Below are 13,820 nucleotides of genomic sequence, written 5' to 3'. Positions count from 1 at the left end.
GTGCAAAAAAATGTGCAAATTGGATTTACTCTGCAATTTATGAATTTATCAGCAAAATAAAATACGAAGAATCTAGGTAAATAGATTGAAATTTTTCCATACTGAAATGAATACTTGCAGCTTTCCAAGAATATAAAATTTATTACTACCTAGGTTTCCAAGGCAATACACCATCTTCAAAGTGATATCGAGGTGGGAAATTTCAAGTTTTATTTCAGAATTTAAAAAAAAATTGACGTAATATTCTTGTATTCTCATCAACTCAATTAAAAACTCATCGAAGACACCCAAATCTAGTTTTAACAAGAGCCGCCACATTTGTTTCGTAAGGGGTCCCTTAAGTACATGATCCCACTTTGTCTAACCGGCGCGGCGTACACAGTCTTCACCGATTGGCGGACTTTTTAACAGCCAATAGGGTGGTTTCCTATTATTTTTTTTATTGCCTAAATCGAAAGATTATTACTCCTGGAGTACGTATTTCACGCTTTTAGATTTTTTAATGACGATATCTATTTTTCGCGATTAAATGAAAAGTGAAAAATTTCAAGCGCGCGAAAACGCGACGCGTAAGTATGAATGCCGGGAAACCTTTCCGTGTGGCGTATTTCTGGTTCCCGCTGCCGCCCTGTGAGGTGACCTTGAGGCGAGTTGAGCGCTGATACGACGCAGGCTGCTATCTGGTAGCTGAGTACCCTGCTGGCTGGTAGCGCTTGGCTTAAATAAGGATTATTAATACCTTATCAAATGAAGAAAACTTTCCGACCTTAGCCAGTTTTAATAGGTGATTATGAAGACATGTTTCCCTGAGCTCTGCGCCTCATGCATGCATTGGTAACCTCAGACGATGTATAACTCCTATCCTCTCGTATAGAAACTAGGTCCCTGTGACATCACGTGGAGTGGCATCGCATGGGCGCCAATCTGGCCCTTTTCAAATGAAGATAAAAATGGACCATAGCCATTCGTCTAAACCGGTATTTCTAAAACCAAATAATTTGTATATTATGAATACACTAATGGTGGGTAACGAATCGCAATAAATGCCTTTCGTTTTCTTTGATGAAGGAAACTACCCTATTGATCTAATGGTGAGACTCTAGAAAATTGAACTTTTCCATCATGTTAAATACATTCGGCAACAGACACACCCGTTTTCAACATTTAGTCATCGTAATTCAGGATTATTTTTGGGCTAACCCGTCATTTATAAAACAAGCCAAAGTTCCAATAACTCCCCTCTGACGGAGACCTCGTCAGGGCTAAGAATCTCGCGTTATGCTGCGCGTAAATATGTATCTGATTGTAGTTGTGGATTCAGAATATTCCGGGCGGCGTTTCTTTCTTCTTGTAATGACTGGATGTCATATATTACTGGAACGACTAAGTTCTGGAGATGGTGGTTGAGGAGGGGTAGATTTTAGATGAAATACGGAGCAGACAGAAGGTATTGATGGAGGGGGTACTTGTCGGGGAGGGATACATACATAAGATACAGAGCGACTTCCTCGACAGCGGGGATTCAGTTCCGCAATTTTTCACGTCGTACGAATCCGAGTTCGAGGTAGCATTAGACACGTTGCTTTTTTAAACTTATCATAAAGAAGTTTCGTTGATACCCGCATTACACGAGAAAACGAATCATCGTTAGCGGAAGAACGTATCGACTTGGAAACTACATCAACGTTTCGGAAAGCTGCTCTCGAGGAATATTAACATTGCTTGCAGACTTGGCAATAAGGGAATGAAAAGGGAATACATATGCATATATAAATGCATACTTCGAAATGTTCCTCGACGAGGTAAATAACATAAAAATACCACAGGTTGGGCAGAATCACTGGACACAAAAAAAGACTCACAGTACTAAATTTTCGTTGGCGCATTACCACCGGGAGACTCAGGAGACTTAGTCTCATACCTAACTCTGAGGAAGGTGGTAATGCGCCACCGAAAATTTAGTACTGCGAGTGTTTTTTTATCTTTTTTTGTGTCCTGTGATTCTGCCGACCTGTGGTATTTTTATGTTATATAAATACATGCATATATATAATGTAAATATGAAATTGAATAAACCGAGTGAGCAACAAGGACCTAAGGGGAGTAGGGGAGAAGAGGATCTCTATAAAAACTTTAAGAAGAGAACGTAGGTGGATTTAGGGGGAGGGTACGGGGGCACGTCCCCCCCCCCCCCAGAGGCTTAAAACACACGGACAAAATTTTTAATATGGTGTTATAATTACGTTCATTTTTGGTGCATTATGAAGCCTCAATCATTTAATTCCATGTTAATAACTCATGTAAAAATATAGATAATATATCATACAGTAATTTTTGTAACTTGTTTCTAATCTCAAGCATGAGAAGATCGTTTGCCTGTCAGACAATTACGTGTCTTACTCTCTAAGTTAGTCAGAGTCTACGTGGTTTCATAAGGTAATTTCTCGGTAACCTCATAGCTCTACTTCCGAATTTGGCTTATAGTTGGCGCCGCAGTAGTCTGGATTCTCCAAGGAGGTTGCAATATACTGGAGGGGGCACCACTGCTTCAGAGAGTGGAGCGAAGTGTGGCAGGAATGGGGTGCTTGGGTAGGATTTGCCTCGCCTACTTTGACCAAAACATTGACAATCCCATAAGAGTCAATGCTTACTGTGTGGTGAAATTTTTGGTCATAACCGGTAAGTACATCAAAATAAACTATGGAACCCACACTGTAAACCTTTTTTTCTTGCTTCACTGTTAGGCTTCGCGAAGTTATGTCTCAAACATCTTTTCCCTGGGAAATATTATTATCGATCGCCACGGTTACGTTTTACAACCAGCTTGATAGAAAATAAAATTTTACGAGTGTAAACTAGTCATTCACCTGCACTTATACTGGTATTTAATGTTAGTATAGCCAACGGAAATCTAAAATTTACAGTACAAAAGTATATTTTCAAGGATATCTCCACCAATAAGGCGGCTGACAGACACCGAGTTTATTCATTGGTAGAAGTATCGCGAATGATGAGAAAAATCCTATGACAATCCCCGGCGAAACATTAGTGATTATCGTGGCATTTTTCACTTATCGTAGAGCATTTTCAGATCAAAACTTAGCCAACTCAAAATATCAGTCGGAGACTAAGTCCAAAAATTGTCAAACTAAGATGGGGGAAATTTGACCTCGCCAAAAACTCGGAAACAGCGTTTCCAGTATATTCCGACTTCCTTGGGATTCTCGAATTGGCCATGGAGGGAGCTGGGAGAGGGATAGGGGGCGGTGGCTTTAGGTGGGTGGGGGAATGGGGTCGTAATCGCCGAGGAAAAGAGCCCTAATTGGCGCTCAATCCGCCTGACATTTCCGCGTTTCCCAGGGGACACGGGCTTAATCCTTCCTCCCACCGCCGGCTACCCACGCCCGCCCGCCAGCCCGCCCTCCTTCCCACGTCTCGGCTTTCGCCCTCAAATCTCCTGCGCAGCACTCAGTTTACGCTCGCTTATAATGCCGCACATTCCCTCGAGGAAAAACCTGACGGCGATCTGAAGTATCACATACACAATGGCTTACGCCTGGGAGGCGGGGTTTGGATACTCAACCTCCATCTTTCCCACAGTCAGGATCGTGGTTATGATGGGACAGCCGTTGGCTAATAAATTGTTTAAAATTGAAGGACTACAAAGTGAGGTGATTAATTTATTTTTGCAAAATATTTTTGCACATTAATACGCAGGTTCATGACAATTGGTAATTAAGTATTTTTCCCTTGCCCTTGTGAAATAAAACCGTTTCTTAACTTAATTAAAAATTAAAATCGTAATGCTCTGCTTTTGGCCGCATCAGCCAGCTGTTTCTGTCTATTTCTCATATTCAAGAGACATGGGCGTACCCGGCGAGGGGCAGGAGGGGCCAGCTATCCCCTATCCTAGAAGCAAAAATCGCAAGAGACTTTAAGGAAAATCAGGACTGGATTGAAACGAAAGTTTTCAACGAATTTTCTTAAAACCCACGAAAAAAGACGATAGTGTAAGGAATGAATTTTTTTTTCAAGCAGATCATTTTAAAAACTAATAAAGCACTGTTAAGTCAAGTCGCCGTGGTCAAGAGAACTTTGCTTACCACAGCGGTGCCTGTACTCCACCATATGTTAATTCTATTGGTTAAATTATTAGTTGCAATTTATTGGCATCAATTTTCTATTATCTATCTATCCCCATTGAAGGGGAAAAAATGCATGAAGTAAAATAAGAGAGGTAACAATTTCCAAATGGAGCAACTAAGATAACTCCCTGGAAACTACCTGAATCAGCCTTTAGTACTGCAGGGACATACAAGAGAAAAATACGGTCTTCACAAACAAACATAGGGAATATTTCTATGTGTAACTGTACGGCCTAGGGAATTTAGTCCATATGAGCGCTGCGAGAGAAAAATCAGCAATTCGCCGAAATCCAGCTAAAAAAAAACCTTGCAAAGCGCATTCCATAGTGTAAAAAGCTAATTCCCACAGTTGCCCGCCGATGCCAAATAATATTGAAAGAAGGGAAATATTTATCCCGAATCATGAAAGAGGGCGTAGAAATCTCGGAAAGATAAAATAATTTCCACATGGAAGATGCGTATGCGCCCTATAGTGAATGGAAAGGAAAAATTCCGCGAAAATTTGAGGAAGTTCCCTGATAGGCCGAAGAAAATTTCCTGGTTTCATCGCCAAAAATCCCAAATATTATTGAGTACCACGAGAATTCTTGCCATCCTTCATTTGAGAAGGCCAATGGGATAGCTGGCGATACTGTAGTGAATTTTCGTCGGCACACGTGGACAGAATCCGAAAATGCTGAATTTAATTTATCCCACAGATCCGCAAGAAGCGTCCCGTACAGCGTACTAAATGCTATAAGTGTCTCTTTCTTAGTTTATTTATACTTTAAATGAATCTTTCTTGCGTCAATACTTAATTTATTATTTATGGTATGAGTTGTTTATAGTTCATTCAAAGGGAATATGAGCTTTTTCTAAGAGAAAGAGAGTTAAGGATCTAAGGTTTTGCCGGCGAATAGACTGGAGGAAGAGTTCTCGGGTTTCCAGCCGGGTCCAAGGGTTTTTCTGCACCGATGTTTCGAAGGCTAAGTCTGCCATCGTCTTCAGGGTGAATGAAGACCTGAAGACAATGGCAGACTTAGCCTTCGAAACATCGGTGCAGAAAAACCCTTGGACCTCGCTGGAAACCCGAGAACTCTTCCTCCAGAAAATGAGGTGTAGAGATATTGAAAATCAAAACATACCAACAACTGAAATATGATTTGATGCTTTCCCGGCGAATGATTTTTTTGCTAGCACTGAGTATGAGCCCCGAGTCGGAGCTTGAAACTTTAGCCATTATGGAAAAATTGATCTGGTGAGAATCCCGAGAAGAGTTTATCCACATGCTAGCAACTCTCCACAAACACTTTTATTCAGATGACGGATTTCAATACATTTCATGCTATCGTCATCGTCCGTAAACCTTGCGATAATATGAATGCATTAAAACCGGTCGTGTTAATAAAAAATGGTCGTAGAAGGTATAGTCTACTTATCTGAATTTAAAAACTCTACAACGCGTGTTTAAACTGTCTCGCAGCCAGAGGCACCTTGTAAGAATATATTTGTGTATCTTTGCACTGTGCTCTTCAGTGATATCTCTCCAGGAACAGTAGACTGCATGTGAATAAATGTGTAAGTGGAATTAGCTAGTTAATTTTAATTTACAATATTTTAGTATCCCACCGGGGAAGGTCAGTACGAATCAACTCTCTTTATGTGTACAGAAATTTCTATATCTGTTTTTACATTTTTAATATAGCAAAATATAGATCACAGTATACAAAGTAAGGTAATGTGAGTGTAAAACACGAACAACTACGAAACGCCACACTATCAGACGTCAGAATACATCTATCGACCCTCGGTATTTTTATAACGGAACATAGAAAGGGTTAAACTGGTTGGAATGCGGAATGCGAAAGAACCCTTTCAAGTTGGCCTTCCATCTCCATTCGCCCTATTTGACTCCATTAAACGTCATATACTTTTATGGAGTGGATCCAATAGCGCTCTTCGAAGTATGGATGTTCACATATTTTCAGTCCCTGGGCGCATGGAGGATAGGAATAGTATAAGGGACCAGTGGTTGGGTAGTGGGGAAATTCCAGGTTCCCACCACCATTTCAGCACTCCCACGTTAACCGCAATCAGAACTTAGCGCGATGTATTCCGTTGTTTCAGGCGTGACTCCCTGGATTTAACAATCATTATGAAGTAATGAGAATCCCTTTATTTAACAATTTATTATAGCAAAGCTACAATTAACCTATTATTCCATGATACTTGGGTAATTTGAGTCCAAAATTAGCGTAACGTCAGACATATTTTGAATTAGTGTGAAATTTATTTTGTGCGCACTCTCGTATTCATTTGTTTCAGCGCCCTTCTTGCTTTTATTTAATAAGCTCTTCATTTAATCCGTGCGCCACACACGAAAAACTTTTGGAAATAAAAATAGAATGAATATTAGACAAACAAGCTCTGGAAAAGCAATCACCTGAGGAAAGCTCAATTTTAACACAGTATGTGCGACAATTAGCTGCTGGTTCTTAGAAGAATGTTATGTTTAGTATGGGTTAGTTTTTATGCAAATACTCAATAACTTTGACGTAAATTTTTCGCTAAACATTTAATCTTTCGCTAATTTTTGCCATAAATCAGGCCAGTAGTAGGCCATGAATACGCAGTATCGCTATTGCACATATGAAAGAGTTGAATTTCTTTCTAGCCCGTAACTCGCAAATCACGGTTATTTCTTTATACTGGAAATACACTTGATTGATTTGAAATATTGAATTAATATTCTAAAACAGAAGCATAGCGAGTTCAAAGGAGCTATCTTCGTCATGATTTTAAGAGATATTTGAAGTTAATGAGTCAAAAAATGGTGAGTTACGACGGTTAAACGATGCTAGCTATAACGCTGGCGGTCCATTTGAAAAAATAATGTCGTGTTTCATTGCTTGGGGTGAGAACAAGGTATTAGGGAAATTAGTTGAAACTGATAAATATTTTAGCAAACCTTTTTTTGGTGAATAATTTTACAAACCATGCATTTTGGTCTCCAAGACTTTGTGTATTCATTATATATCGAGTAAAAATACAAACTACAATAGGCTCCTTTACCATTTTTATCTACATACTACTCCGCAAGCAACGTCAATATGCGATTGTGGAGGTTGCTAGGACACCAACCGTTTACACGTAAAAAGGAAATGATCCAACGGAATTACGCCTACCATTTGCTAAGGCACGGGGTTTTACACGGGGCACGTCCTTGCACATGCGAGAATGCGTGGACGTGAGATGGCAAAATAGCCTCTGTTCTAATTTCGTTCATGCATTCGCGCAATTCCACGCCATTTTAGAAATTAATGCAGCTCTAACCTGCGCGATTCCGTGCCCCGTGTAAAACGTGCTTTAAAGTCTTTTGCCGTGCGGGGGAAAAACGAATTTCCATACCTATTTGCTCGGCAATATAACTCTCTAAATTTATCGTTTCTGTTATTTTTGTATTATTGTCGATTGCGATAGAGTTTTGAAAATGAAGGGTCCGGCATTTTTCCGTTTTTAGATTGGTCGTCTACTTTTAGGGCTATTCATGGCGAAATATCGAAGGTTTTTGATGGTAAATTGATGACGTCTCTGACTCTTGCCGAGCGGCTCGCCGCTTCTCACGTATCTTCTCAGCCTCGTGCATTTGCCTCACGTGGTTTGCTGACATTAACACGTTAATGAACGATTCTTTCCTCCAAGGATCAAGTCTTTCAGCACGACTTTATGCAACAGAACTTGAAAGACGTCACTAACTCATGAAAAATAGGCGGTAACTTTTCCATTGTTTCATTTTAATCTTGTGAGAAAATGGCTTAATGAGGAAGATTTTTTTGTCGTCATGACTTATTTTTCCAATCAATTTACCTAGTTATCTTATTAAATTTCTATTTCGGATCTGAGCGAACGGATCGTTGTCCTCTCATCATCTGAATTTCACCCATTCCAATCACTAAAAATCCAAAGAAGTTTGAAAAAAACCAAAACGACTAGCAAAGCAAAGGCATAAGTGCGGAGAGCTCGAATGCCGACCGAACAGTCCTTGGTTCAAAGCCTGGGTGAAGTCTCTGGACGCCCATTAAAAAATTCTTGAGGTGCTGGGTTACCCAGGGAAGGGAACTTTCACCAACCTTAATATGAGAAATACACACGCCAGCGACTTAGTCCGGGGTGAGATCTACCCTCACCTAAACATACCAACCTTCGGGTTGAAGTTTCGGGTGAGTGAACAATTGCTCACTTATAGTTAGCGCGCAAAAATATTGACATTAGGACTTAAAAATCATTGGTCAGCTTTGGCCGTTTTCCCAACTGCGAGGGTTTGGAACGTGGGAGATATGGAGGGAGGGGTGGGGGATTGTTGGCCGAAGCCCCAACGCCAGATAGGGAGGGAAGACACTGAGAGCAGACGGTGACATTTCCGAATCCCAGGGGAGAAGCAGCGGGGGACGATGAAAAAAAAAGAATGCTGTTACAGTCGGAACGACAAAACGCCTTGTGATAATCCCACACACGGTATTGTTATGAGAAGTTTTTATTTTTCAATCTTTCGGCTTGTGAGGAGATGCTTTTCCTTCGAGCGGTGATTTGATACAACCTAGTATTTATATCCCAAGGTAAAAACACAGTTAAATACATAAACTTCATCAATTGCAGACTTCGGTGACGGCGTCGTAAAGTCCTCGCCTGCTAATCCGAAGGCCCATGGTTCGAGTCCCACCTGGATCGAGTTCTATTCAGAGCATGGGTAAATACCTGCACAGTAGTAAGGTGAGTGTTCAATTCCTCGATATAAAGGCCATTGAGAGCGGTTTTCGGGTTATGTGGAATAAGTGTCGGATCCAGAGAGGGGCTAGATATATACTTAGCAGTTAAACGTACAAGAACATCCTGATCCTGGATAGGAGAAAACTACCCGGGCGGGGCTCGAACCCGCGACGTCTTTATCCCGCCACCCCCGATGCCGGCTTTGTACGGACTCACACAGTAATTGAGATTTATATTTTTGAATTTGAAGTTAATGGTACGTAAATAGGAACAAAATAACATGCTTTAGATGGAGGAAGGAGGCTAGAAGGCATATAAAAATACTTCATTTGCTAAAGAGTGAAAAAAGAAAAGAATCGCTCATAAAATAACGTAACCATTGTACGAGCCATTAGTGGAGTAGAACTATGCTATCTATACATTACGAGGCACACCCATGTATGGCATCGGCAGCACTTGGCTCATGGTATTTCCTTGATGGTGAACAGCTCCTGAAATTGGTCTAAAAAAGACCGCACCCATCTGATTCCAACCTCATAAAAATATGAAAACATGAGCGGAAAAAAGTCCTTTACCAGCCCCCAAAGTCAACCCCTACTTCGGCCACCCCTCGTAGACCTCTCTTTTAACCCCTCGAGAACCCCTCCACCCGACCTTCCCAGCAACCAAACAACCCCCAGGATCGGAAGTGTACGAAAAAATATAAACATCTCTATCGACGTCCCCCATCGGCTACGGTGCATGGGCTTCCACGGTACCGCAACCCTCCCAAGAGACGACACTCCGAAAATCCAAAACCCCTCATGCCACTTTTTCCCACACGGAAACCACCACAGCACCTGCTAAACATTCAGGCTTTTATTTCCCACCGCGGAAAAAGCTTCTCACGCATGCACTTAACGCGAGTGTATGCCAAAATTGTCGTGTGATCGCATTAATAAGTTCGTACGATTGTGACTCGTAGTTACAAATTGCGCCATATTATGATACGCCATCGCCGCAGCCAAACAAATGAATACTTGACATACCTGGAAGAAAAATGGGGTAACAGAGGAAACAAGGTTCCTAAGGCAAAATCTTGTGGAATAAAAAATATAGTAAATTATGAGTTTCTCGCAATTTTTCACAGCTACTTCAATTTCACGATCGCTTTTAATATATTTTGACCGATATCAATGAAAAATGGAAAATAAAATAAATGTGGAAAGTTCCTGGTAAATTTAAATTCACAGATAACTTTTAAATGTTAATGTAAAACCATAATAAATACACCTGCAGAAATCCAACTCTTTTTCAACTGGATTTGCTATTTATTCTCTCAGGTCATCTCAGCTTCTTTCTTGAGTACTAGCACGAAACGAAAAAAAAAACATTTGGCTTTAAACTTTGGGATGGACAGATGATTATTTGATTTCACGTATGTTATACATTAGAGAAGAAGCTGGATTTATTCGCACGACTAATATGTTCGACTTACCACTAGGAATGACCACGTATCCTGAACTGGGGACGAAAATATCTGTCTCCGTTTCATAGCCTCCCGGAGTAGCCTAGGATAGTGTTGGGTCTGCATTATCATCGTGCAGCCAAATCAAAAATCGCATTTATTGCAAAAAAAACTTCCCCACTCTAAAATAAGAGCATTAAAACGGAAATAAAGAAACAGTATAAGAGAACGTTCGTGTCACTCACGACGCGTTAACTCCGAACGAAGCCACTCGTTTATGTAGTGCTTTTCTCGAAAGGAGAACATTAAAATTGCATTCATAATACCACAAATATTACAACAGAGTCAGCCAGACTCTAGATACTTTGTTGCTATGTGCGGATTTTAATTGGGTTTACAAAACCGAATTTTTCAGGGCCGCTCGCGTCACTATTCCACTATTTCGTCAAATTTCATGGGGAAACAGATTATAATGATGGTTATTAAACGAAATTTATATTTTGGACGATATAATCTTTAAAATTCGTACCTGTACATTGCTTTCCCACGTGAAAGTGAACAATGGCAAAACAACCAAATAATGGGTGTACACGGATAACTCTTCAATAACAAGGATAAGTAATCGCTGAGCTGCGGAAATTTTTGAAAACGGATAAAAATAGATGAAAATACGCCCTTATTGAAAGTGGCAACATAAATCAAGTTTCTACTTTACGCATTGATGTCTCCTCCACGTAGTCCCTTGTGGCGCTGTACGATGTGAATCAGAATGCAGTTAGGATACACGCGTGGCTATCATCTTTGTGTTAACGGGGATCAAGGCAACACCTAGTCCCTTACCACTTCTGCTAAACATTCAGTCCTTTTATCCCCGCCACGGCTGCTAACATAAGACCCCTTCCCCCGCACATAAACACGCGGCCACTGGTGACATCTGTCAGCCAATCCCTTTTTTTACCCTTTACACCTCCCTTCCCCCCATACGATTCCCCCTTTGTATCTCGTCATTCTCCCCCCGTTTTCCGTTTCCTATCCTCCCCTCCACTCTGAACACCTTAGCAGTCGCCGATACAAACACGCGGGTGTCTTAACGAATGGATTCTTCGGCCCTCCACACACGAGGCGACTATTTTGCAATGAGTTCCAAAACAGTTAAGGGCTTACCCAGCATCAAAACTAGGAGGGGGGACAAGGCATGGTTGATCAAGTTGTAGGTAAGATTTAAGCATGGAAAAGGTGAATGAAATCAACATTTTAAGGAAACTGTAACAGCTCTTCATTAGTTTTTAAAATTATTTGCTTGAAAAAATACTACTTCCCTTAAAGACTTTTGCGATTTTTGCTTAAGGGGGGGGGGGCAAGCTGACCCCACCTGCCTCTCGCTGGGTACGCCCATGAAAACAGTGACCAACCATTCGCATCCATCCCCTGAGATTTAAATCGACCCATTTTCAGGTGAATAAAATCTTCAAGTAAAAAATTTATTTCTAATGCGATTTACAGTGGAAAAAATTTCTAAATAGCCACCAGATGGCAGCTGCTATCAGGTACACTATCTGCCTAAAAACTCGTAAAAAAATACGTAAGATAGCAGCAGAATCAACTGACAGATATCACTATGCATTCTGCGTACCAGTCCCCTTATTTTTTTGCCCAGCTTCAGGCCACGTACCGGAAAGCTTGAGGATGCGAATAGGTTTAAGGAGACCCGATAACATGGCGGTTAAGCGTTAGATTTGTTCCCGTTATGCGAGCATTTTATTCGACGGCGCCACTAGGCAGCTGTATCCAGAGTCCTATAGATTGACAACAATACACTACAAAGTGGGAGGGAGTAGTGTAGAGAACTGCCATCCACAGGACTCCGGCTGTATCTTGTTCAGTGTTGCTTTCGCCATTAACCGAAGTGGAAGTGCTCTTTTTTTAGTTGACAATCGTCTCGCATGCGAGCGAAATTCACGCACACTTCGGATATGAGTTGCCGGATCAAGATGCCCCACACCGATTTTCTTTCAATTTTGTTACCACAATTCATGACTTAAACTTAAAATGAGGTGGATTAAAAGTTATGACGAAGAGCAAATATAATACATGTTAAACCATAAGCAACTTGTTTAAATTCAATGCATCAAAGGTTCTATATTATCAGCTGTGTTAATTTAATGAATTTATCGATCAGAAAAAATCTTAAATCAAACGATTGATGCCTTATTGATGGTGAACATCTATTATTACGAATGCAAAGTCTGATAATCTACATTTATTTTCCGCGCGAAACTAGGACTATTATGTCCTCTCATATATTTACCTCGGTTCGTACGATTTGTAAAAGTTAGATCAAGCGGAATACTATAATTTTATTTGATAAACGTTCTAAAAGATGTCTGCTGTAATTGCTCGTTACTCTCACTTTATCCAGTTTTGTTCTCCTTTTTCTCGCTTAAACGTCCTATCAGTTATGTAATGCACTGACATTGGTACGCATATTCACTAAAAGGATTAAAATAGAATCGAAATTGGCCGATGGGAACTTGTAGAAATTAGGAATTCAACAATCACTAACATTTATACGAAAATTTTATGAGAAAAAGTATTCGTGTGTGTAGTTAGATAATGAATACACATGGTACACAGAGATAGATATATCAGAGCACTACGATTTGTATATAATGAACGTGATCACGGAGTCATGATTATTAAAACTGCCTTAAGCGCGGATTATTCCCACTTATCACCCCGTTCCGTTCTCCTTTCTATCGCCATAAACGCCCCGAAATCACTCCTCACATTGACGCCCTCCCTCTTAAAAATCGGCATTATCATTATGTTATTTTTTCGCCCGTTTTTATTATTTTTCTTCTGCTGGAGATGTAGATTGCGCGCAAACCGTCGACGTCTCGATAATTGGCGCCGGGGACGAACGAGGGCGTGGGTGGGGGCGGGAGTTTTGCTTGCAATTACGGAGACACTCTAGGTGGCCGTAAAACACTCGAGGGAGAGGTGGAAAGGGGTGGAAGGAGGGGAGTGTTATTGAGGGGAGGGAGTGAGAACGACTGATAGAAGACCCTAAGAGGCATGCTCACGAATATCAGGAAAGAAAAGATCGAATAACTTCGAAATTTTCCAACTTTTGTTCAAAGACACAAATCGATGGCTAAGTTATAAAAACACGCATCTCAAAAATAGCAACTTTACAGGAGAGCAAAAAAAAACTATAATTTTTTTTTAATTGTGCGCTAAGAAATTAAAAACCAAAAATTCATAAAACTGAAAAAAGAAGCATACATTTACCAAAAAAGAGTTGTTTTTTTTGCTTGAATTTTATTTTTTAATGCTATTACACATAGTTTAAGATACCTGTGTCGAGCCGGCCAGATACGTGTTGTTGGAACTTAGCCATCGATATTGAGGGTGGGTATACTTTTTCATATTGAATATAGATTAAAACTCTGAGGGAATCTTTCTGATCGCAATTACATTCA

Source organism: Ischnura elegans, chromosome 2 (assembly GCF_921293095.1).
Source record: "Ischnura elegans chromosome 2, ioIscEleg1.1, whole genome shotgun sequence".
NCBI lineage: Eukaryota > Metazoa > Arthropoda > Insecta > Odonata > Coenagrionidae > Ischnura > Ischnura elegans.
The sequence above is the reverse complement of the archived record's forward strand: the minus strand, read 5'-3'. Positions refer to the sequence as shown.